The sequence below is a fragment of the Halichoeres trimaculatus genome, unplaced genomic scaffold, assembly GCF_033239565.1.
Source record: "Halichoeres trimaculatus isolate MK-OKI-2021-1 unplaced genomic scaffold, fHalTri1.1 fHalTri1_scaffold_11, whole genome shotgun sequence".
NCBI lineage: Eukaryota > Metazoa > Chordata > Actinopteri > Labriformes > Labridae > Halichoeres > Halichoeres trimaculatus.
Window position 1 is genome coordinate 33,225,408 of NW_027437189.1, and position 25,272 is coordinate 33,250,679.

A 25,272-nucleotide genomic window follows, 5' to 3' on the forward strand; every position below is an offset into this window, starting at 1 on the left:
GCGAGTTTGCTGTTTGCCAAAACTTCACCGTAAGGCATTGATAGCACTAATAAAATGGCAGAGTGTAGGATACGTCCTTTTGTATTGGACCCCGAGTCAGACCCGGACGGTTCTGCAGCTCAGGAGGAAGAAAATCCACCTGGACACAGATCATCTCAGGACGCTTCAGTGTGGTGAGTCAAAGCGGTACTGTAACATGTATAGTTTATACGTGGAAACATAGGCAGACTTCACCAAAACACTGTTTCTATAACAGGGCTCCATCCTGCTCCTTCACTTTTCTCTGTCTGTTTTATCCATCATGCTGAAAGTGTAGTCTAAAGATCGCCTCTACCGTCAGTTCCTCACTATGTTATAACCGCAGCATTATTGTGGTCCAGGTTCACAGTGCATGTCAGAACAAGCATGCAAATATCACAGTCTCACAAGTATTACGACGTCTGCTAAAACTACAGTGTTTTAACTGCTAATTCACCATGTAAAGCCGAGCTGCTCAGCAGAGCAGAGTCCCTGCATCCAGCACTCAGTCAGTCGGCTCTTGGTGGGTGTATCCCTCGGTGGTGGTTGTGTGACTAACTGACATCACAGAGGAGGAGCTGCTTTATCAGATTACTCCAATAAAAAGAAAGGATCCTTGTGTCGTCATGAAGGTTTAAATCTCTCGGCCAAATGGCAATGACCTATTTTCAGAGGCATCAAATCTCGTTCTAGGATATCAGAAAAAATACAATATCTCATTTTTTTGAAAATTCAGGGGGTGTAAGGTCTTGTTTTCAAATGTATTATATTATAAATAAGTATTAAATCAGGGATCAGCATGATATGTCCCCTTTAAGTATATGCTGTGCTTGGCACAGAGCAATGCAATTTACTGATTAGCCACTGAAACTGCAAAGTGCATATGTATTTCCAAGAGAAAGGGCTGTTTATCTTGCCCTGAAACACGTCACAGTGCTTCTTTTATTTAAACGACAGGCAAGACAAAGCTTTCCAGATTCCTTCATCGATAACGCAGTATGATTCCTGAGGCAAAAATCTGTGAGCAAGGTTAATTATCAGTGTTTTCACTTCTGTTATCTGAGGCTTTTTGCCCAGCTGTTGGCTAACGCTCCAGCCACCTATGTTGACTGTTTGGCATTTGATGTGGAGTGATACATTTTAGAGTTTAAACCTGAAGTACAAGAGTTTTCCTGGTCAGTTGACATACTAATGAGATGATCATGCAGAATTAAAATTAGACTTTTTTTTTTTATTTATTTTTTTCTCGTAAAGGCGTTACATTATATGTTGCTTACACACCCCATTCAGGATAACCCTGGGTAGACTTTTCATGTTGACAACCAGTTTAGATTGGTTTGTTTAATATATTTAGAAACAGCTTGTGACCTGCGTGTAAAACCACTGAGAGCTGCGAGTCTTTTCCGTACAGTGTATGAGGTTGTGGTTAAGTTAAGAGATAAAATGCTCCACCCTGATGACATAAGCATTGAGGTAGGTAAATGTTCTGGTGCACAAGAGGATCGAGGAAAGCTAGAGGACGGAGCCAGATTAAACTAATGAGAGTGAACATGCAGAGGACAATGGGAAAGTAGTTGCTACATAACCCCGTGGATAATGGCAGCCAGACTTAGTTAGAATCTCAATGCATCTTGTACATCAATGTCAGAAATGACTGAACAATTCTAGCAGTGTCTCTTTACAAAAGTTTCTACAAGTTGTATAAAAGTTTTACAACTGGAATACAACACACTAAGTGGGTAACCTAGAAGATCTATGAAGATCATATCAGGATCAATGAGGGAGTAAGAAGTGGTTGATATTAAGCCACAGTGTTCAGTGCAAGCAGCAACTACCGGTCTTGAGAAATAAAACCAAGAGGGAAGTGCTTAAAACTGAAACTCCTCTGTTGTCCACTTGAGACCAGTTCCAAAAGCCCCAAAAGCCACAGGCACATCATCTGGAAACTTTTACCCATGAACTGCCCGGTTCATCAAAACATTTTAGTCTCTATATACCACAGATACGCAAACCCAATAAAAAACAAAATTCTTAAGTGACTAATTTTATAAGAAGTTAATTTTATTTGCTATTCTCCATTTGTTTCTATTTTTGAAGCCAGCACAAGCAGAACAACCCTTCCTGTCACCGAGCGTGGACTGAATTTTCTTTAAACTCTTCTCATCATCTGGATCTTCTCACAGGTTATGCTTTAGCTGACCATTCCATCCTCCTGCCAGTACCAGGAGTGACTTTTTTAATAAGGTTTTTCTGGGACAGAGGTTAAAGTTCACCTGTGCTCCCTCTCATTCTTTAAAAATCAACAAAGAACTGCTTTCCTACTTCATTTGAGAGCAAACTTTACAGCCTGTTCGCATAAACTCGCCACACTTTACTTTGTGTTAAGTATCCACGCCTGTCTTTGAAAAGTTAACTTCACAGAACTGAACAGTAAAATGTGAACAAATGCTTTGGGGAATAGTTGAGAGATAGAGTTGAGCCTCTCAGCAAAGACAATGAAGTTTTGGAACATGGAAAAATAATTGATGAAAGCGCACCAGATGCTTTTTCACAATTCAATTCTTTTACGATTTTTGGGATGAGATTCTTCGAGATTCCCAATTTTTTGCAATATTTAGTTTGCTTTTAAAAACCTGACCATGTGAAAAAGTTGAATGATGATGATGATGTTGTCTACAAATTGTATCAGGAGCCATAATTTGCTCAAAAATACACATCTCATGTGAGTCGATGTCTAGGGTTAATCTAGTGATATTTTTTCCAACCTGACTCATAAACTACGACTAAGACTAAAATGAGGGATTGAGATAATTAAAAATATATATATATATTAAGATTTTTGAACCAAAAAATCCCCATTTAAAATCGTTAAACAAAAAATCCTGATAGTTGGATAAAATGTTTTTTTCTCCCACCCCTACTGGCCAGTGAGGTGTACAATCAGTGATTCCCAGGGGGGCAGTTTTCATGTCAGGCCCTGGTTTTGGGGTTGGGGGCAGCTGAGGGTGTCGGTGTTGTCACTCCTCTGGAGCTTGTGTACAGACCCTGGGTCAGATGGACCTGGCAGTACTGTCTGAGCTGGGTTAATTGGGGTTAGGCCTGTCACGATGATCAATAAATCAATTAACCGAACGATAAATGAAAACGTCCTCGGTAAGTTTGCCGGCCTCGATAAACTGACATGTGCATGCATGTTTGTTTTCCTCCTCTCTTTCCACCAAAGAGGCTGAATGAGAAGATGGCTCACTACGTCTATCTTTCCTAACATCGGGGTGCATAGGTTCTATAGCCGATTTAGCGGATTTATAGTGGAGTGAGCATCTGTCAAAAATGCAATCTTTGGCATCTTTTGCGACAGGGCTGCTCGCACGTACACACGGAGAGAGCTGAAGCTAGCGTCCTGAGGGGTAAGGAGGAAACACACGCTAACATGAGTGATGGCACCAAAGATACGGTTCTTAAGCCGCCTGCCACAGTCCCAGTGTGGGAATATTTTGATTTTTATCAGAATGAACAAAGTGTGAGCTCATGAACACCAACGAGCTGATATGTCACATTTGTTTAAAAATAGTGGCGACGAAGAAGAAGAAGGGGAGGTGCAGCGGAGCCTTGTTCTTTGACAATCCGCTCTAACTGAGGCTTTTGGTCTGCAAAGTAAATAGAAATAAAAGCACCAAATGGTGGGCGCTCAAAGACAGCTACATTGCCAAAGAAATGCAGCCCTTCAATACGGTTGAAAGCCAGAAATGTTCAAAATGTTTGACAGACAGTACGGATTGACTGGGAAAAAGTACATGTTACAAACAATTCAGGAACTGTATAAACTCCCTTTTATTTAGGCTATAGTTTTTATTGTTGCTTTTTTGGAGTTTTGTTTTTTCTTTAGAGACAGGGTCTATGTTTTATTGTTTTTGATTAGTATTAATTATTTTCATTGACATGTATTTTTTTCTAAAAGAGAGTCCATTTCATTTTCATTGTATTTTTTTCTCTTTCTTGTTTGTTAAATTTATTATATTTTTTTGTTTAATTTATTTCATTTAAAAGATCCTGACCTTTTAATTACAGTTAAATACTCTTAAGAAATTAAAGTTTCTTGCTTTTGATATGGTGTACTCACTTTATTATCCCATTTATCATAAATACATCAATGAAAAAATGGAAAAAAATAATCAAAATAATATTGACAATAATATCATTTATCGGCAATAATATTTTGGAAAATTGACTCAAAATTATCGTCTAGCAAAATTTGATATCGTGACAGGCCTATAGAGAGAAAAATAATTAATATGCGAAGCTGCAGTTTGTTTGTAGCTTAAAATGCTAATATGAATGCTAACCTCTGTGTCTCTCTCTGGTTTAATGAAATGTGTGGTAATTAATTAATCTGTACTTTGTTTTTGTTCCTTTATAATGAAAAAGCCTCAGTATTCTTGAAAACTTGTGCATGTACGAGCTCTTTATTCACATCCCAAGATGCTGTAACCAAGATGTGAAGGCACTACCTGTTGACCCCCTTAGTAATTTATGTAATACGCGGACATTTCAGGAGGAATAAACATTATCACTAACAGCTTAGCCCCTGTGTTAGCCTTTAACTCGTGCTCCATCACTCTCCTGTTTATCTTTCTTCTGCTTTTCTGTCCTTTTTCTGTCTGACAGTCAGGCTCCAGCATCCACCATCACTACAAAATTAACCACAGAAATCATTTTCAGCAGAGAAAATCACAAACCTCTCTTCTTTCTGCTAAACTTCATGGTGTTGTCATAGAGACTTAGGCGTGCCGTAAATCAATATGGTCCAGCCCGACCAAATCAGGAAGCTAAGAGGTAGCATTTTGAAATAACCTGTAACCTGTAATATTGGCGCTGATAATCTCATTTAGAGCGTGGATTACAATCTGACAAATACCTAGAAGGGAGACTTTAGCAAGATCACTTAGAAACTTTCTGAAGTGGTAAGTACACAACGCAGAAAGTGCTTTAATATGTGTCTCAATAAAAGAGAAGTAATTCAGAAAATGACTGTTACAGTGGTGCAATCATTTTTGGTTACTGTCAAATGGAAAGTCAATAACTGCTGATAGAGAAACAAAGTACTCAGACCTAAAACCATTATTTGAACCAGACTGTAAATGCCACTGACATTGACTGGGAAATTAAAGAAGGCAGTGGTAACAGTCCTGAGGCTTCACTTGTGACTCTGGATATGGAAGCTCTGTGTACATATATGAGCATAAACAAGGTCTTTCTGCCCCAAGGTATTTTGTGAATGAACGCCCCCTTCCACATGACCCCCCCACTCCCCCACTGACTTCCTCGGGGACTTAGCTGAATGGACTCTGAATAATATTTCTTGTTTCAGGATAAACTACTAAAAAAAGTGGCAGGATGTGCTGAGGGGCTTACTGCAAGCTTATTCATGGGCAAATAGGAAGATAAGTATGTGTCCTATCCTTGTTGTTTATTACTGACAACTACTTGGTAAGCACATTATAGTGAAGATTAGAGCTGAAACGATTCCTCGCATGATTCAAGGCACTCGATAACAAAAAATACTCGAGTAATTTACTCTGCCTCGAGAAATCGTTTGATTTTAAAAAAGATCAAAGAGTGGTATTTCAAATAGAGCTGAGGCCATATTAAGAGAGTTTTCAGACCCCTCAAGCTACCTCTTATACAAAATAGCAACTAGCAACAAATCTAGCTTCTTTACTGGAGTTTGGAGACTAATGGGTCATTCTACAAAACGGGTGCCATTTGGGTCCGCAACATTTGATGAGATGTACAAGGCACAAAAAATGTGTCAAAGTGTGTTTACAAATTTTGGAGCTACCAAAGCAAGTGCTCTTATTGGCATGCTGTATCAGAAAATTCTGTTTCTTAAAGAGAAAAATTTTCATTTGAAAAATAACAGCTCTTTAACTAAACAAAAATGTTCTTTATCTGATTACTCGATTAATCGATGGGATTTTCAGTAGAATACTCAAATACTAAAATATTCAATAGCTGCAGCCCTAGTGAAGATGTAATTATCACAATGTTGAATTGCACTAAAGATAAGCCACTGTCAGGGTTAACAATGCTAACACTAATGTGACATTCTCACTGAAGTGTTACAAAAAGAAGATTCATGTTCTCAAGATTAAAAAAGCAGGGATGACTGTGGATTTCTTCATGGCTCCATTAGAAGCAGGAATGTTAAATTACTATTCTCCAGGCTGACAGCTTTCGTCCAAATACACTGATCGAAACAGTCCTCTGTGAAGAATTTCAAAGATATAGTGACAATGATTTTGAGATTTAGGACAGAGATTTACAGTCACGTCACTTTGGGGAACAAGGTTGTGTAAACAGAGAAATCCTATTATTTCACTTCGTGTCATGTCGTCATTATTTACCCATGCTTGTAGAGCTCTACCACTCTTGAAGGTAAGTTTAGTTTGACTCCAAACTCTCTGATGATTGTCTGCTGCTCTGACTCTGTGTTTTTGTGTAATTTTGGCATCTAGATGTCTGATCAGTAAACATTCAAACCCCTTTCCTTCATTACTCTGTTTCCTATCCGTCACTTTTAAGGAGTTGGCTTAAGATATCTTGATGGAACATTTACAAAGCTGGGACCCTTTCAGGTTCATCTGCAGATCATTATTCTTTCATTAACACATGCGTAAAACCTGCTGTTCCTCAAAAATTATACTCTGATCATTGTTTGCTTTACATAGTGATGAAACATTCATCAGTTTTTCTCAGAGCACCCCACTCTACCAAAGAAAATCCCCTCTTTTTGTATGTATTATGCGAGCAAGAACTCCAATAAACAGCACAAATGTTGCTCATTTGTGTGTGTTAAAATACAGGATTAACAGGCAACAGTTTTGACAAAAAACAGCTGATTACACTGGTAAAAAAAACCAACTAGACTGAAACAAAGTGTTTTTTTTTTTTTAATTAAAAGTAAACTATAACTGAACGGTAATGCTGTCCACTGAAAATATTACTGTAGAAGCTTTTTTTTAGTTGTATTTTGAGTGCTCATGCTCATGCATGTAGTGTACCACACTAAAAAGCTCATCTCTCTGAAGCATGCCAAAGCAGAGAAGTGCATTGTATCTGAACACGGGCTGCAACAATTAGTCAACATAATCCACTAGTCGACGATAAAAATTCATAGAAGCAAATTTTAATAGTAGACGCGTCGTATTATTGTTTTTATTGTCGTTGTCACATGGTGAAATCAAATACCAGGGGGTAATACTCATTTGTAACTTCAGTTCACAGCATGAGGTCCTGTGTTATTGGATACTTTTATGGGAAAAGATCACCAAGTTCATACGTGAGGAATATTGATGAGGAAAAATGTCCACTCCCAGAGAGCGCTGTGCGCTGACGGAGGCTCTGCATCTCCGGTTTGGACAGCCTGACAGCTCCTGGAGTTTAGCGTCTGATAACGTGATTTAGAGAGTCTCCTTCACTCTCTGTTACCGACAGTTTTTCAGGATCTGAGTCACAAACTAGTGTCAAAACTTTCCTAACTTTTGAAAAGAGAGGACATTTATCTGATGGAGCTCTCACTCTCAAGCTCACACTGCAGCGGTCACACTCAGAGGGGAGGAGGAGGGGCGGGTTTTTTTGTATAGTAGGCTACTTATATATTTTTTTATGTCATCATGAATGAAATAAAGACAAACAAACAAACAAACATGACACAGGGCTGACCAATCAGAGGTGAGAACCTAACTCTGGGTAAATGCAAATTAGGTTGAAACACAAAATAACCGTGATCAATCGACTAATCGAAAAAATAAACGATAGATTAGTCAACTTTAAAAATAATTGTTAGTTGCAGCCCTTTTGGACTGTCAGAGTAAACAGACTGGCCTTTTTATGTTTTATTATTTTATTCTATATTTTGCATTTTGCTGTGCAAAACAGTGTTGTTTAATTAGCTCTGTTATGAGAGAGATTTTCTTGGCATTTATTTGGGATACGTTATGGTTTTGAAATAATTGAACAACAGAAAAATAATCGTTAGACTAATCGTCCAATTAATCGTTAGATTAGTCGACTAATCAATAAAATAATCGCCCAATTAATCATTTTTAAAATAATCGTTTACCCCCAGCCCTACTGAACACGACGCACTTGCAGTCACGCTGGCCAAACAAACTGGACTTCAGGGTTGAAGCGTGCTTGGGCACAGTATAGGTAGCCAGTGAGTCTTCGCTCTGCGCTGGATTTTTCAGTATATGTTTTTTCCACACAAAAAAAAAATGCCAGAAATGTTGCCAAGTACATCGACGGAGATGCTAAGTTAGCAACAACCTGCATGCTGCAGTCACGTGTAACGGTACAGCCAATCACGGGGACCAGATCTTGATCAAGTGATCAACTTCTCAGGCACCAAAATTTGGCACCCAAAGACAGGGCATGTTTTGACGCTCAATACCACCAAAACCTTTCAGTTGGTGCCACCAATGAACCCAAATTTGGTTCCCAGCCCTAGTAATCAGAGAGATCAATCTAACATCCCCTTCTATTACTAGTTCAACTGTATTATGTCGAGCGAAAAGTATAGCAATGCAAAAAGATCAATTTTGTATTTGCAAAGACCAAACATGAAGAAACAACCAGGGTAAAAAGCAGTGATCAGAGTGTTTTGGAGTCAAATCTTGATACTTGTGCTAAAGAATGGGGAAGTCCCACAGAGAGCATGAGTCTGTGTGTGCTGTTTTGCCCTGCTTGTATCTAAGGGATCAGGGTACTTCTGAGTGCATCTAAGTGGTGAAGTGATGCATGATAGATGTAGCTACAACACAATGAGGTCACAAAGAAGGCTGAACCAAGAGGGCTGATGATCCTGGAAGAAAAGCAGACGGGGGTTGGCCCCAGGGCATTTGTTAAAAGCCCCATCCAATATTCTGTATTTTATTATTTACACACACACACACACACACACACACACACACACCTTCTGGATGCCTTCTGTTGGGTTAAAGGGGAATCTTACTCTCTGTCTAGTCTTGAATAGAAACATTTTCACATACTGTAAAAGGTGTCAAATCTCAGAGTTACATGGTGAATGGACTTGTACATACACAGCGCTATGCTAGTTTGACCACTCAAAGCTCTTTAACACAGCTTGTCACATTCACATTACATTCACACACTGAGGGCAGCGGCTGCATTAGTAAGGGAACATCAGTATTAGCTAATATCGTTCATACACATTCACACAGAGCTGACTAACAGTAGTAGCATTCTGGGGTTCAGTGTCTTGCCCAAGGACACTTGTGCATGTGACTGCAGGAGTCTCAGCCTACCCAGAGTTCTCATACTAAACTAAAGATGCTCCAAAGTAGGGGTGTGCCATATCATACAATCTACGATAATACTGGTATAATCTTTTTTAAAGGTATAAATTTATCATTTCCCGACATTTACAGTGCAGAGATGCAATGCCGCTCCCTGCTGTGTGCAAAACAAAAATGACCGAAAGGCGAAAGTTGCACGACGCAGCGCCCAAAGCAGCTGGATACCCAAGATCACAAAATCACAGGAGAATCACATGTTCCTGCAGGAATCCCACCCATGACAACGTACTTGGTACCATTTACTCATGGTAATTAGATAGCATGTTAAGCTTATCTGGCCCTCCAAAAACTTCAGCTCCTTCAGTCCATGCCTTCTCTTCTGATGGTTGCCTTATAGAAAGAATGTAGGGGTGTAACAGTACATGTATCGGTACCGAACCGCTCCATAAGGCTGTTCGGTTCGGTACAGTGCTGTATTCCACCGAGTACAGTAAGTTTAGGTTAGCCGCTGCACATGGCTCATTAATATTCACATGAGTACTCGTCTATGATTGGCTGAGCAGGGAAGGCGTTTTAATATTCATGAGGAAAGTGGTCTGTGATTGGTGCTTTGCGATCATGTGCATATCATGTGGACGTGACGTCTCACGGTGAGCCAATCAGAAGATGAATATCAAAGAGCTTCCGTAGCCACAGGAGCTTGTGTCTGAATTGTGCATCATGGCTGCTGCTAACGACCAACGGGAGCATGAAGAGCCTCCCCCCTCGCTGTATAATGGCAAGTTTTTGGTTTAATAAACAATGCTAATAATAATGATAATAATGCATTTTATTTTATAGCCTCTTTCAGGACACTTAAGGACGCAGAACAAGATTAAAAATGTTTATGTTTAATGCTGATATCGTATCGGATTAATATTGTTATCGGCCAATACTCAATGCTGCAGTATCGGTATCGTATCGGAAGTGAAAATGTAATATCAGGACATCCCTAATTGTAACCATGAGTGAAGAAGGAACGCAGTGGATATAAGACCCTGCTGACATAGGCTGTCACATGACATGCTCTGGCTGCACTGCATGGACCGCATGTCTGTGCTCCACATGGCACGGACGAGCTGTCTGTACTTGGCATGGCATAGATCATGTATCCTATGAGTTTCACAGTGTGTTGGCCAATCTCAAAATGAAGTGTAAAAAATATAATAAAGTTTTTATTTTGGTTAATTTAAAAACACCACAACTGGGGCAGTATTTTAAGTATGGCACAGACAGCCTGTGTCCTCTGTGCAACACCTCAATGTACAGCAGGGTCTCATGTCCACTGGGTTCCCTCCTCACTCACGGTTACAAAATGCCATCACAACAAAAATGATTTTGTTATAAAATAAGGGTAAAATACTGGCAGCAGGGTTGACAGTTTTTTTACTGTTATTTCACATTCACATACTGCAAACCAATATACAGTATTATACTGTAAAATCAAATGTACTGTAAAATGACGGGAAATTAGTGGCCATTTCTGCTGTCAGTATTTTACTGTTATTGTGCATTGCCTTTTTTTCTTTACAGTGTATATAAAAGAAGATTTTGCCAATTAAGGATATGACTAAGTCTGATGACAGAGTATTTAAATAAGTATAGCTACTTGCTTTATACAGTTATTTTAAAAAATAATAATAATAAGAGATAACAGACTTTACTATGGGAGCTGATTTAGTAAATTTGATTCAGTAAATATTAAGTCAAAATAGCTTTTATGTTTGCTTTTAAAGTTTTTATGCATTTTGAACACAACAGTAAGATTTGACACCCCAAAAAATCAAAGAGTTCCATGTAAAATACACAAGGCTTACCAAACAACTGTCTGAGAAGAACAGATGAAGTGAAAACTAAAAGGCTCAGCCCCCGCAACCTTTCTGCTTCAGTGAAAGTAGAGCAAATCTCCAGGTTACAAATGAGTGACCATACGATAACACAGTACTAATGCTATCATTGCAAAGATCTTTCAGGAAAATTGAAGAGTACAGCTCAGTTAATATTAAACACAACTTTTCCCTGAAAATCTGTAGAGTGAATGGTATAAGAAGAAGAAGAAGAAGAAGAAGAAGACCACTAGGACTTCTCAGCTATTCATGTCAAACTGAGGCGTCTCTGTAGGACAAACCATTGGCCTATTTCTGACACATGCATTAACAAAATACCTGACACACATTTGCTCTATGTGCTTACAATTTGCTCATTAAACTTAAATAAGAGAGAGCTGGGGGCTAGCATTTTAGGTTATCTATTGGTGAGTAGTATGTGTGACACAGAGGCCTTTCCACATCAGTGAACTTGGAGCCAGAGGCACCCACTTCATTGTGAAACCTCTGCATTTCCTTACCAGCAGCCTTCAAATAAACAAGACACTGAAAAATTAAAAATAAACAGCAAAAATTATATCACTAGGTTAGAATGCTGTTTCTCTGTCACTGAAAAATCAAAAAGGGAACAGAAAACACACCATCGCTATCCCCGGATGCTTCTCATTGTATAAAAAAAAACGTCCAAATTCATAGTAATGTTCACAGACAGTAAAATGTGTGTGTGTTTGTACAGTGTTGTCCTGGATGGACAGAGAAGCTACATCACCTGTGAACCAGCATGTTCTCCCTCCCTATTCCACTAGTAGGAGCTTATACAGCCTCTAAATCATATCAGTATTTAAAAGAATCAAAATTCACATGATGATTTTTCTACTGGTCACTTTTTTTAATCCAACAACAGGTCTGGGTGATATGGCATTTTATTCATATCTCAATATTTTTAGGACATATCACAATGTACTTGGTTCACCAGGTATCTGGTACACTACTTCTGGCTGAATGGAATACATCACTTCCTACTGGAATATTCCAGTTTTTACACTGGCATACTAGTTCCTGGTATAACCATAGACTGTATATAGAGTGGACAGCGTGGCTTCGCCATTTACCATTGTACGGTTTTGAAGCCAAAATACCGCCGTCTCAGGCGCCACCATTGTAGCAGTTTGGAGCCAGAGTCTGCACAGTAGAGATGATGAGGGATTCTGGGAGAATCTGAGTGGAGCTGGGTGACAAAAATACTTTTTTTTTTTCTTTCAAGAGTCTAATCACTTCTTGACTCTACCTCCCGACATATTTTATGATCCCCGAAAAAAATACACGAGAACGGCAGCTGTCAATCATTGTTCTAGTTACGTAAAACCTCGTTTTTAACCTCGTGTAACTAACGAAAACGAAACTTTTCAGAAAAAAAGAGAACTTGGATACAAGACAGCCAAATGATTTCTTCAAACCACCACAACAATCGGACGAGGTGTAATAATTTTTCAAAGTTTGACCACAGCCCATCTGGAATGACTGGAAAGCCGTATTTTTAAACATATACTGCAGCCAGTCACCAGGGGGAGCAGTTTTTGTGGAGACCTCACTTCGAGCCGAGCAAGCAGACGTCCATTTTTTTTTACAGTCTATGGGTATAACAGGTATACCACTTGTTTTAGACTGGCATATTCCGTTTTCTGAGTCTCATAGGTTTTTTAATAGACAATTTCAGCAGTAACAAAATCGATTGTATGTCTTTTGGTAATGTTTTCGTTGGTGTTGCACGATTATCGCAATTGCAATGTCAGCACATGCAATTCCGATTTTTCTCCACGATAACCAAGCAAGTCTGTAGACTCATCACAACACAACTTTTTTTATTAAATCGCAAGCACGATCGCAAACGCAATATTGTCCACCTAATCGCAAATCGCACCTTTTCCCCAAATCGTGCAGCACTAGTTTACATGTACATATTGGAGAAAATAGTTAACACTCTTGCGGCCAAAACTTGCCTTAATTGTCTTTTCTTGTACATTGTAGCTCTGTTTTCTAAAAGTTGAAGCCTACTATCAATATCAGAATAAACAGTTGATTGCGGTTGATTGGCTAACGGTGTACATTCTGACCAAACCGAATGCAGAGCAGCGATGCTTCTTCTTCAACTTCAAACAACTTAGATGCTTGTCGCCACCTAGCATGTGTGTTAAGCTTTGAATCACATCAATGAAACTTGTATATTTTCATACAGTCCAAAAACTGTAGCACAAAGTGCCTTCTGAGTATTAAGAATAAAACATTCTTGGTTAAAATCCCTCATTGAGTCATGTGCCATGTTAAAGCATTTAAAGCAGTTCAAGGTTTTTAACCAGAAAAAAGCAGATGCAGTATCAATGTGCCACATATTTCTGGATTCACCAGATTTCTGGAGCTGTAAAACTGTAGCTGCAGTTTATTCAACTAGATATGTCTCTCTTAGAGAGAACTCAGGCATGCAGGGAGTACATGCAAACTAGGAATATGTGGTATACCCATGTCCATGGTCTACTACAGCTGGCCTACTTCATGACGGATTTTCAGGACGTCTGGGGCTTGCTATGGTCACTGTCTGTTTCACAGTTGTATGGCAGGGTCTTCATCAACTGATCACCCTCCTATACCCTCCTGAAGCTTGGTTTATCAACACATCCACAAGGTCTGCATGGCTTTGATCAGGCAAATGACGTCATTTTAGCAGCCTGTCCCCCTTGTGTGGTCCTTTTCAAACAGAAAATTTCCGCATTGCGCATCTCTGAAATTTTTAAAGAACACTCAGACGAACGGGAGCTCCTAATATCCAAAGTACAGAAAATACTGTGTATCTGAAAACGTAAATATGTAAATAAGATTCATCACACAGACATCACCTTTATAACTGTGAGATGACCACTCCTGACATGAAAATGTGGCCACACTCAGCAGAGACGCAGAATTGGCAAAAAATACATGTCGTAAACAATGTAAACAACTTCTTCTACACTAGTTACGTTTTGTGGTAGACATGGGTTTGTGAAACACTACAATGTAACATTAAGGGCAACACTGCCACCTGTGGTGAAAACAAAATCAGAATCATTGACGGCTTTAAATCGAAACCCTTTAAAGCAAGAGATTAATCAAGTATAACATATAAGCTCTGAGGTGAAAAAAGCTGGCTCTGCTTGGAATTTTTTTTGTTTTGTTTTTTAACTCTTTCATTTCAGTAATCATGCCACACACAAGAGGAGTCAGAGCAGCTGATGGGCACAGGAGAGGCTGTAATGTTTGTTAACACATCTGTGCACATTAAACCATTTGAATCACAAATCACAGCCTATTGCGTGGTTACATAACTGAACTATATCAAAATCCTGGTTAGGATTAGATTAACTGTGCAGCAATAACCTGTATTACCATGTACTGTTTGATATAACACAGCTCCACTTAACACACATTAGTCAGGTGAGCAGTAAAAAGAGGAAGTGCTTTCTGACAACACAACACTGTACACAATCAATGTAGCTTGCATGAGATTTGTATAATGTTACTTAAGTTGGGTCAAAGACACAGAAAAGGGGATAAGAGCTTGTTCAAATATTCTCAGCCTCTGTGTCTGTTGGTGGTTTTGGACAAGGGCACGTCAGGAACAACAACATCATCTCAACAGTAACACATTCTAACGTCATAAGTATCACATGATAACGTGATTACACCGTTGTCAAACTTAGAATGTTGGTTTGATTAAATTCTACTTCATGCTTGGGTTAAGATGGGGAGATTCTGCCGTTACTGACACTGTGCATGAAACAATGAGGAATACACTACAACAGATTTTACAATGCATGGGGCTCTAATGAAGTAGGAATGAGTCAGACCCTTTGGAGGTAGCTTCATTAATTTGGACTCCCACCGAAAAAATCCGATATCAGTCTGCATTCACGCTTTATTTAGAGAATTTTCAGAGCGTTACTTTCACACAAAAACACCGCAAAATAAGGCTCTAGTTCTCATCGTGTCGTAAAGCGGCGCTACCTCCACTGCAGAGCCACAGCTGGCTACGAGGCGTTCGCTGCTTAGTGTATCAGTCCGTGCGCGGCGTGCTAGATATAAACAAACGCAGGTAGTCTGCCAGGATGAAGAGACACGATAAGAACTAGAGCCTTATTTAGCGGAGTTTTTGTGTGAAAGTAACGCGCTGAAAATTCTCTAGATAAAGTGTGAATGCAGACCGATATCAGATTTTTTCGGTGGGAGTCCGTTTATTTGTGTTTTTGGTCAAGTAAAATATGGCCCCGTCTGAGTGCAGAGGAAACCGGCAGAGGAGCAGGGAGGGGGTGTTTGGTGTGAGCGCTCTGGGCTTCTGCTGCACAAAAACACTGCTGTAGGGGTAATTTCTGCCCTAAACCTTGTGATAGGACCCAACTTGTTCCATCCCGGAGTATCCCTTTATCGTGCCAATAATCAGTACTTCTGTGTGTGTTAGTGTGGTAATAATTATTGACTTGTATAATGATAAAATCTCAAACTTTTTCAATCTAAAATATCTATTCCTCAATTAACAAATTTGCAATTCTGTGTTCATGTACAGTATGGAAAAACCACCTCCTCTTCCACTCTGTCACAGTCACAAGGATGGATTTAGGTACCTAAACATGGTGCCGTTTGATTTTACATGATTTGGAACTCGGTACTATAGACAGAACTTGGTTGGTAACTATAGAAGTACCCAATTCGGCACCCATCCATATAAAATATATTGGAGGCTGGAAATAAGAATCGACAACAGATCATAACAACATACGCTTCTTGCAGGTTCATTAGTCATAAACTAGCCTCGGGCAACTACCAACACACAAAGGTTCCCATTTCTTATTTTTCTATTTATTTAATCAGGAAAAAAATCTCATTGACATAAAAAAAAATGTAATTTTCAAGGGTGTCCTGGAATAGACTGTAGCAGTGAACAGTATTTGTCATTTAATACACTGAAATCATAATTCAGTATCACAAAATTATGTGAAAGCTCAGTATCACATGTTGCTGAATTTCCCTTTGGGAAAATAAAGTAATTTTTATTTCATTTCATTTCATCATGTTATAACGTGAAACTGATGGGGTTTTTTTATTTTCTGGCTTGGCAGAAATATACTTCCACATTGAGCAACTAGAGTACCTACAATTAAAAGATAGTATTTCGGTGTATTATTTTCTTCTAGAAGAAAAACCCTAACCCTTACCCTAACCCCTAACCCTTGTTTAAAACATCCCCTACATCTCTCTGTTTTGCACACTTGGCATGAAATTTGAGTCTTAAGGCAGCTATCAACAGAAGACAAACACTGGGGCACATAAGCATTTTGGTTCTTGGGGAAGTTTTCCAGGAACTAAAGCTCCTCTGGACCCTCTGGTCTAAATACACCTTTTCTGTCCGTGACGGGAAGGCCTGATAAATAAAAATGATCCAAATTTTTAAAAACATGAAGAATTGTACTGCTCAGAATAAGATTTTTTCATTACATGATGTCTGAAACACTGGAAAACAACAGTGCTGCCGGCACATTTATTTCTTTGACCCTACAGGCACTGGAAAATGAAGATCCATTTACTGCCTGTGATAAGCTGTTGTTGGCTACATATGATATCCAAATGTTTATGATCTCAGTTTACGTTCTATTTTTTACCTATCAAAGTTTGCATGTACCATGGTGTCTCATTTTATCATGGGAGTTTTTGTTTATTTAATGGCAAAAAGCAAACAGCCTTCAGATGCCCTACAAACACCATCTGGTGGTTATATCACATCAGAGGCCTAGGAAAACAATGGATCAAATACATGTTTAGGGTGTGATAACGGTCACACGAACTATTTTTTTTTCATTATTATATGTTATTAATATTCTAAATCAATGACTCATCCCTTTTTAATAATGATATCATGAAATAATGAACAGAATAAAAGGGTTAATACTGTTGATCTCAGAGGAGAGGGTTTGTATTCATTTCTTAAAGAGAATCAGCACTAATTGTTGTAGAGGTTTTTTTCTTTCCCTCTTTTGGTTCCACACTTTGTCCTACAGTTACAACACTACGAGATATCAGAACTAGACATTAATATCAATGTGTATTGAGATACAGAAAAGATTTGAGCTGCTGATTGCTTACATTTAGTAAAACTGAGTAAAATTCTGCTTTCTAAATTCAGTTTTTCCTCGACCATTGTATTGGTTGTTATAAATGATAATGTTGTGGATGATTCTCTAATCTTAACAATGGCAGCTTTCCTAGGTAACTTGAACTACCAACCAATAATCAGGTAATCAGACGAAAAGACCAAAGCTGAAGTCCATCAGTGTAACAGGCATAGACAGTAAATAAAAATGGACGTTGTCTTGCTCAGCTGGATGTGAGAAGAACTAGCCCGTGGAGACTACTTCCTTTTATACAGTCTATGGTTTAGCATCAAATTTAACAATGATTGACAGCTGCCGTTCTTTGTTTTATGGGGAATAGTAAGATATGTCAGCAGGGAGACTCAAGAAGAAATTAGACTCTCGAAAAAAAAAAAAAAAATGTCACTTGGATTCTCTCAGAGTCTCTGCTAAGCAGACTGGCTTCGAAACAATACAGTGGTAAAAGGCGGACCCACGCTGTCTATTCTATAGTCTAACAAGACACCATGTCCTTCAAATGTTTTCAAATGATTAACTCTTAATGCAAAAAGGCTACTGTCACCACTTATTCCAGAAAGTTTAAAACCCTCAGAAGTACGCACAAGACACAATCTTGGTTAAAACTGGGTGCTCAATACAGACTTACATTATTTCGGGCAACCTGCAGGTCACAAGATTCCTGTGTGTGTTCCCAGTATGGGAGAAAACTTTACCCTCAATCACGGGATTGGGACGATAAAGGATAAAAGGCTATCAAGAGCAAATAGAAAACAATCAGGAAGTTAAGATATTATATGTGACATGGGCTGCCATTTTGTAGTTTATTTCCGATAAGCCTACACAGTAACGCAAGTGAAAAGAACTACATTTCCCAGAAGCCAACAGTGCTCCCGGCCACTGTCTTGTACCAGGATTAAAAAAACAGCAATGGAGGGAGTCAACACTGGCGTAGAGTCCAATGTGCTAAAAAACGGAGTTACGCAAAATAAGAAGTAAGGACTGATCTACTAAGCTGACAGAACTGGACAGCTCTCATGCTTGTCGCAGTTTTTTCTAAAGAATTAAAACACAAGAAAAGCCTCAGAGAGCGCAGACCTCCATCAGGCATATTATGACTGTCACGCTACACTTTAGTCCTACTTTTATGTTATACTCTCTTTCAGCAGACTGTCTGCTACAATTTGGTGTTAGTTGCAGATTTGTACGATAACGTGTTTCCTGACAGTGTTAGAAATGATGATGACCCAGTACATATTTCATATTCTGGATCATAGTATCCAGAAGATTGCCAGGATCTGGATCGTACTTTTCCATCTGTCAGAAATTATGGTGACTTTGTCTTGTATTGTTTTGCAAAGCAATCTGACCATTTATCGTGGAGTTTTATACACATATGGTGAAAACAGAATCCTTTTAAAAAGTCCTGGATCCAGACAGGGATCCAGATCACCTCTAAAATTTAATCACCTCTTCCTTATTCCATTTGAACATTTCCTGAAACTTTCATCCAGATCTGTTTACTTTTTGAGTTATGTTGTTCACAGACAAACAGAAAGACATACTCTTCCAAAAACATAACCTCCCTGGCGGAGGTAATTAAAGTATTGTTAATGCTTAAAAGTGACAATAGCTCAACAAATGAGTAAAATGAGACTTCATATGTTTGAGTTAATTACACCAAGGTAGGCATTTTCGTTTGGACTGAAACAATACATTTCCTAATTTTACCACAGATGAGCTGTACCTGTTGCCATATCTTTTGAAATAAAGCTCCATAACACAAACTAATCTAAAAAAAAAAAGAAGTGGGGGAAATCAAATCAAATTCAATGTATTGCTGAAAACTAAAAAAAAGGGGCAAACATGGGAGCAGTACAGGAGTGAGAGTCATTTTGAATGGGAGTGGGAGTCATTTTACCAGCCGTGGGATGGGACAGGATTTAACACAAATTCAAGCAGAACAGTAAATCAGACTGATACAATGCAAATCCAACCCTAAATGTTTAACTTGTTTGTTTTCACACAGATTGTGCACCACACCGCTCACAGAAAAAGTAGGCAAGCCTTCTATTCTCTTAATTTCTGCACATGAGACTTTCTGCTCGTGCCAGCAGATTGAACTGATCTGTTAGCATGCACATGAAATGATTATCAGGACATTCCTGAGCCGTCAGGCAGACAAACAGGCTTCCTTCTGTACTGAACCAAAACAGACCACTTACTGGAAACGCATACTTTGGAAAGTTCCTGAAGGAAGTCTAGATGCAGCAGTCTGGGCACAGTCACACTGGTCACACATCATGCCGTACTCAAGCACGACTGGCCCCTGCAGCACTGTACATCTCGTGATCACACAACTGCAATATGAACCAGACTAGTGGCACACGCATGGCCAGCCTACGTCATCATGAAGCGTCTGTTTACATGAAGCAAGGTCTAATCAGAGTCTGAATAATGGAGAACACAGAGAACGTTAAGGGATTATAGATTTTAATTGTACAATTATAGTCTGAAGAATAACTACTGTTTCATGATTGTTGTGCATTTATTCAGGTGTTGACATGGAGGTAAATTTGCCACTAGCCCAGAGGCAAATCAAGTTTGCTGGCACCTCCTCTTTAACCACTGGCTCAGGAACATTAGTTTTACTTCAAAAAATAAATGTGGAACAATTTACCTTATGATTGAGGCAAAGAAACAGTTGTTCTGCAAAAGGAATTCACCAAAAAACATTTTCTGATTCATGAAGTTTCCTTCCACCTCAAAGGGACTTTAATAAGCCCATGTGTAGGGCTGCAGCTATCCAATATTTTAGTATTCGAGTATTCTCCTGAGAAGCCCATCAATTAATCGATTAATCAAGTAATCGGATAAGATACATTTTTGTTTAGTTAAAGAGCAGTTATTTTTCAAATGAAAATTTGTCTCTTTAAGAAATACAATTTTCTGATACAGCATGTCAATAAGAGCACTTGCTTTGGTAGCTCCAAAATTTGTAAACACGCTTTGACACATTTTTTGTGTCTTGTACAGCTCAACAAATGTTGTGGACCCAAATGGCACCGGTTTCGTAGAATGACCCATTAGTCTCCAAACTCCAGAAAAGAAGCTAGATATGTTGCTAGTTGCTATTTTGTATAAGAGTTAGCTTGAGGGGTCTGAAAACTCTCTTAATATGGCCTCAGCCCTATTTGAAATACCACTCTTTGAACTTTCTTAAAATTAAACGATTCCTCGAGGCAGAGAAAATTACTAGAGTATTTTTTGTAATCGAGTACCTCAAATAATTCGAGGAATCGTTTCAGCTCTACCCATGTGTATAAACTGCTACATATGTATGTTATGTACTCTTAAACTGTGTTATGCTAATATGATGACGATAGGCCTAATGCTAATAATGAACAAATCAGAAGAGTGCACAAATTCATTCCTACAAAAACTGTCAAATGAGATTTAGATTTGTCTTATTTCTTTTTGGTCTCACCAAATAGTCCTTATTTGATGGAGTTGATCTGTGCTCTTCCTTCCCCACAGCCCTCTAGTATGATTGTGTCAAGTTTCTAGTAAAAGCTATTTAAGTTTAACAGATCAGAAAAGAAAGTTAACAAGTTACAGGGTGACACTATCTTAGCTTTTCTACATATACTTCAGGTACCCGTCTGCATCGACACTCATCGACAAAATTTGGCCATCAATGCTGACATATACAGTAGGGCTGAACGATTTTGGAAAATAATCTAATTGCGATTTTTTTGGACCAATATTGCGATTTAGCATGCAATTTTATTTCTTTTTTTTATTCTATTTATTTATTAAATTCATTTTATTTTATTTCATTTTTATCATTATTATTATTATTATTTATTTATTTTTTTTGGGGGGGGGGTGTCTTTTGCATAATTTACTTAAACAATTAATAAAATCATTCTATATCATTCTATAGTATGAAGGCTAGGCCTACATGTTGTGGTGAAATGAAATAAGACGGAAGGTTTGCGTACATGAAACTTTTTTAAAGTTTCATGTTTATAAATTGCAGACTCTGCGATTTGAAAATTGCACTCTGTTACATTGAGATGTCTGTTTAAATTTGATTAATTGTTCAGCCCTAATATAGAGTACGGTACCTTTCAACCATTACGCACTCATGCAGAGGGACCGACATGTCACGCTCACTGAATCAGTCAATAATAACATGATCTCACACTGATCACTGACAAAACAACAGTAAGCTATTGTATGAAAACAATGTGATAATGTGTCTATTTTCAGAGACATTATTTTAGCTGGTCCAGGTGAGCCAATGGAGTGTGAGATCAGCTGGTCAGCCTTTCAGATGTGCATCCAGGCCAGCAGTCTACTTTTCATGTCAAGCATGCTAAGCTTAAGTAGCATAGCTTTCATGTCTCTTGATAGGCACAGCACTTTAAGCAAGGGCCAGGCTGGTGTAACTTTGTTTTTGTTCTGAGGTCACGCCGGAAATACCCTGCCAGCATAATGTCCGCTTTTGGTGAGTGAGAACATAATCAAATAACTGTGACGTTTTAAATTGGTAAATTGTAAAACCAGTTAATCACTGCATCTCTAGTCTCAGGCATGGTGTTACCATTCTGTGACTGATCATGAAAAGACAAACTGAATCTGTTTATTTGCCTGTATGTTTATTCTGTTTGATTTCTGTATAATTGCAATGTATAATGTATATCTGAAGTACATTTGCATCATATACAGCAATATCTATGTATGCAATATTTTTTGTACTCTATTTTGTTTTACATCAATAATCTTGTTTCACATAATGTTTAATACTGCTACAGGAATATCAAAAATAAAATGTTGGGGGGGGGGTTTGTTAAGAAAAAAACGAAAAAAAAATCACTAGTAGGACTCTGGAGGTAAATTTGCTGAGTAATTTTGATGGGAAAAAGGTGAAAATTTAGTCATGCTTCAAAGTAAAAAATTTCAACCATTCCAGATATTTTTTTTATGAGGGGTAACATAAGCAAAGTAATATCAGTAGTACATTAGAAAAAAATCCTGTATTTCCCCAATCCATCAAGTAGATTTCCACATTAGTTTAAACAGCCACATTAAATGTTTATCCATCATATTACACCCCACCAGCACACACACTCACTCACAGCTTTTTTTTTCTAAATCCTGTATCCAAGGTGCATATCCTGGATTCATCTGATAAGGAACGCCTTCTGCATTGAGACACGTTCAAAACAACAATTTTCTGTATATTTTGCAATGAGGAAATTTAAGAAATCCAGAAACCTATCCGATGCTCGGCAGCTGTCTCTGTCAGTCCGAGAAAAAGCTTAGATGAAAAAGGCTTTGAACGCCATCTTGTTCATTGCAGCTGCTTGGGCCTTGAATACAGGAACCCATTCATTCGAGGAGGCGAAGGGAGGGGGCACACTGGCAAAATGAATTCACTTTTGTCAAACAGTATAAAACAAACAGCTCATTTAAGGAGGAATAACTTGTGGATGAAACTATCATATAACGGTTATTTCAAGTATTTTTTCACACAGCAATCTTCATGCCGCTGTTCAATAACTTCATCAATGGATCAGACGTTATCTTGCTTCGGAGCTGGAGGAGCTCGGCTAGTGCTTCTGCAGCCGGAGTCGTTTCGAAACCACTAATCGGAAAATTCACGGCTGAATTCAAATTTCAGAGCTACCGTTTATTCTTTGTTCTATTGTCACTTGGCGTGATTATTTTTGTGAGTAGCAGTGTGTATTTTGCATTGCTATAGCTTACTATGCAGACGCGAGGCCATGCTTACTAGAGAAGCTAACAACAGCTACAGACCTCTGATCGAGATAAACAGATTTCAAAAATCCAGTTAGACAATCTCATTATCGCGTCCTTAAAAGAAGAAGTTCAAATTAGCGATTAACTGTGTTGGCAAAGTGACACTACTTCTTGTCTGTATTATCAAACAGCTAAAAGCCACCGTCACATCTACACCGTCGACTGTCGTTTCCTTTACCCTGAAATTCTACGGCTCATCACATGGCAATGCATGCAAATTTCCAATACATTCTGTTATACTATAATAAGCGTACTTAAAGTAAGCTGTTCAGCACTCAGGGTGTACGGGTGGATGAGTGGATTTTTCCACATACACTTACTGACATAGCATAGCAACAATCGATGGCGTTACTTTCGGTTCACTAGAAGTACCTTAAAGAACCTTTTTAATAATAATAATGATAATTAAAATAATACAAATAAAACTTAGAGTTGGAGTCTGCTCTGTGTCTGTGTCAATAGTTGAGAAATTTGGATATACGCAAATATGTAGCGGTGGTAATACTGGGCTCAGGGGGCGAGATTTGCATATAGCGGTACACAAAAACAACAACGCTTATATCTATATCGAGAAATTCCGAGTCATGTTAAAGATTTCGACAACCACAACAACCATGTAAAATGTAGCCTCTGGTCACTACAGTTAAAAGTTTACTTCAATGGACCGGCTATTGAATAGTTGGGGGTGGCGGTGATCATATTGGTTAAGTAGCCATTTTTAGACTCCCTTCGTTGTCACTTGCATTATGCTACAAATATCCCACTCCAGTGGAGAAATGCCCAAACCCACTCCCCTGTCATAGATTATGGATAAAAGTGCGCATTTGTGCACTCATGATTTTAATAACCTACCCAGATGACAGTCTCCAACAAACTAAAAGTGGAAAATAACCTATTAGCTCCCAGGTTAAAGCGTTAGCTCGCTCACTGTTTTGGGTAACAGTTTACTATATTAATTCAACCCCATGGTTTAAATAAAAGCCGGATATATATGTGTACTACAAAATTGTGCATCAAACGACTCAGTTTGACCCACATTGCTTACTTTACAAGAGAAATATCAGAGTACCCGGATATTTAAGGGGGTTACTGACGAACCATCTTTGCTATTTCCAGCTAACTCTCTGATTAACGTGAGATCAAGAATTGATACAAGGCTTCTTGGGCTAAATGTATAAACACATAGTTGCCGATCTAAAACTTATCAGGTTAACTATAATCAGAGTTAACACAGGGCGTAGAGTTTTTCCTACAATGACCCCCACCCACTCTTGACAGAAAATACTTGCTAGCATAAGGCTAACGATAGCTGGCCAACTCCACCATAGAAGACATACAGCCCAGTTAACCCTCTTTGCTCGTTTATCGCGCTTGGTAAGCTAATTGCACAGACACTTCATGCATCTCCTAAAGCCCAATTTAAAATAACAAAGCACACACATACCTGTTTTCAGTCGATGGTATCCGATGTAATATCACATTTACTGGATACAGCAAAACCTTGTCTTCCCTTCCTTCACCAGGCGCTCAGATTTAGCTAGTACAGCTACCGAGGGGAGGCACTCCCCAAACCCAGTTTTTAACCCGCCGAGGGGGAGACACACCAGTGCGGAGATGAAGCGGTGTTCACTTAAATGGATCTGTCGGCGTTCGAATAACCCTCAACTTCAACGCAATTTCCAAAATCAGAGATAAAAATCCTTTCTCGTCTTTCCCACCGCCAATGTCCCTCTGATTCCTTCCTTCAAGCCAGGACCTCAGTCGCTTCTTCCTCCGGCCGTCAAACAGCAGAGATGGGCGCGGTAACCCTGCACTCAGGTCTAGGAAACCCCACGCTACGTTAGCGTCGCAACGCACTGCGAAGGGGCTACGACCACTTTCTCTGCCAGGAAACATTTCATTTGTCCTACCACCTACACACTTGGATAACGTAAAAATAGCCTTCCATTGTCGTTAACACAAGCCCAAATTTGATCACAGAGCGAACATTTACTCAGTTTATCTGAGAAGGAGTGAAATTGTCAGTGAAACTGAAGCATTTGGCTGAAATGCTCACAAGTTTTGGGAACAACA

At 38.8% G+C, this 25,272-nt stretch overlaps 1 protein-coding gene across 1 annotated transcript in view; it reads right to left on the minus strand.

Moving 5' to 3' along the window:
• gnb1a (guanine nucleotide binding protein (G protein), beta polypeptide 1a) overlaps positions 1-25,055 on the minus strand; it is a 48,772-nt gene extending 23,717 nt beyond the window's left edge. Inside the window, exon 1 of the mRNA XM_074681196.1 lies at positions 24,644-25,055. The gene's annotated coding sequence lies outside the window, so the exon portion shown is untranslated. The remainder of the gene's footprint in view (positions 1-24,643) is intronic.
• Between the last annotated feature and the right edge of the window lie 217 nt (positions 25,056-25,272).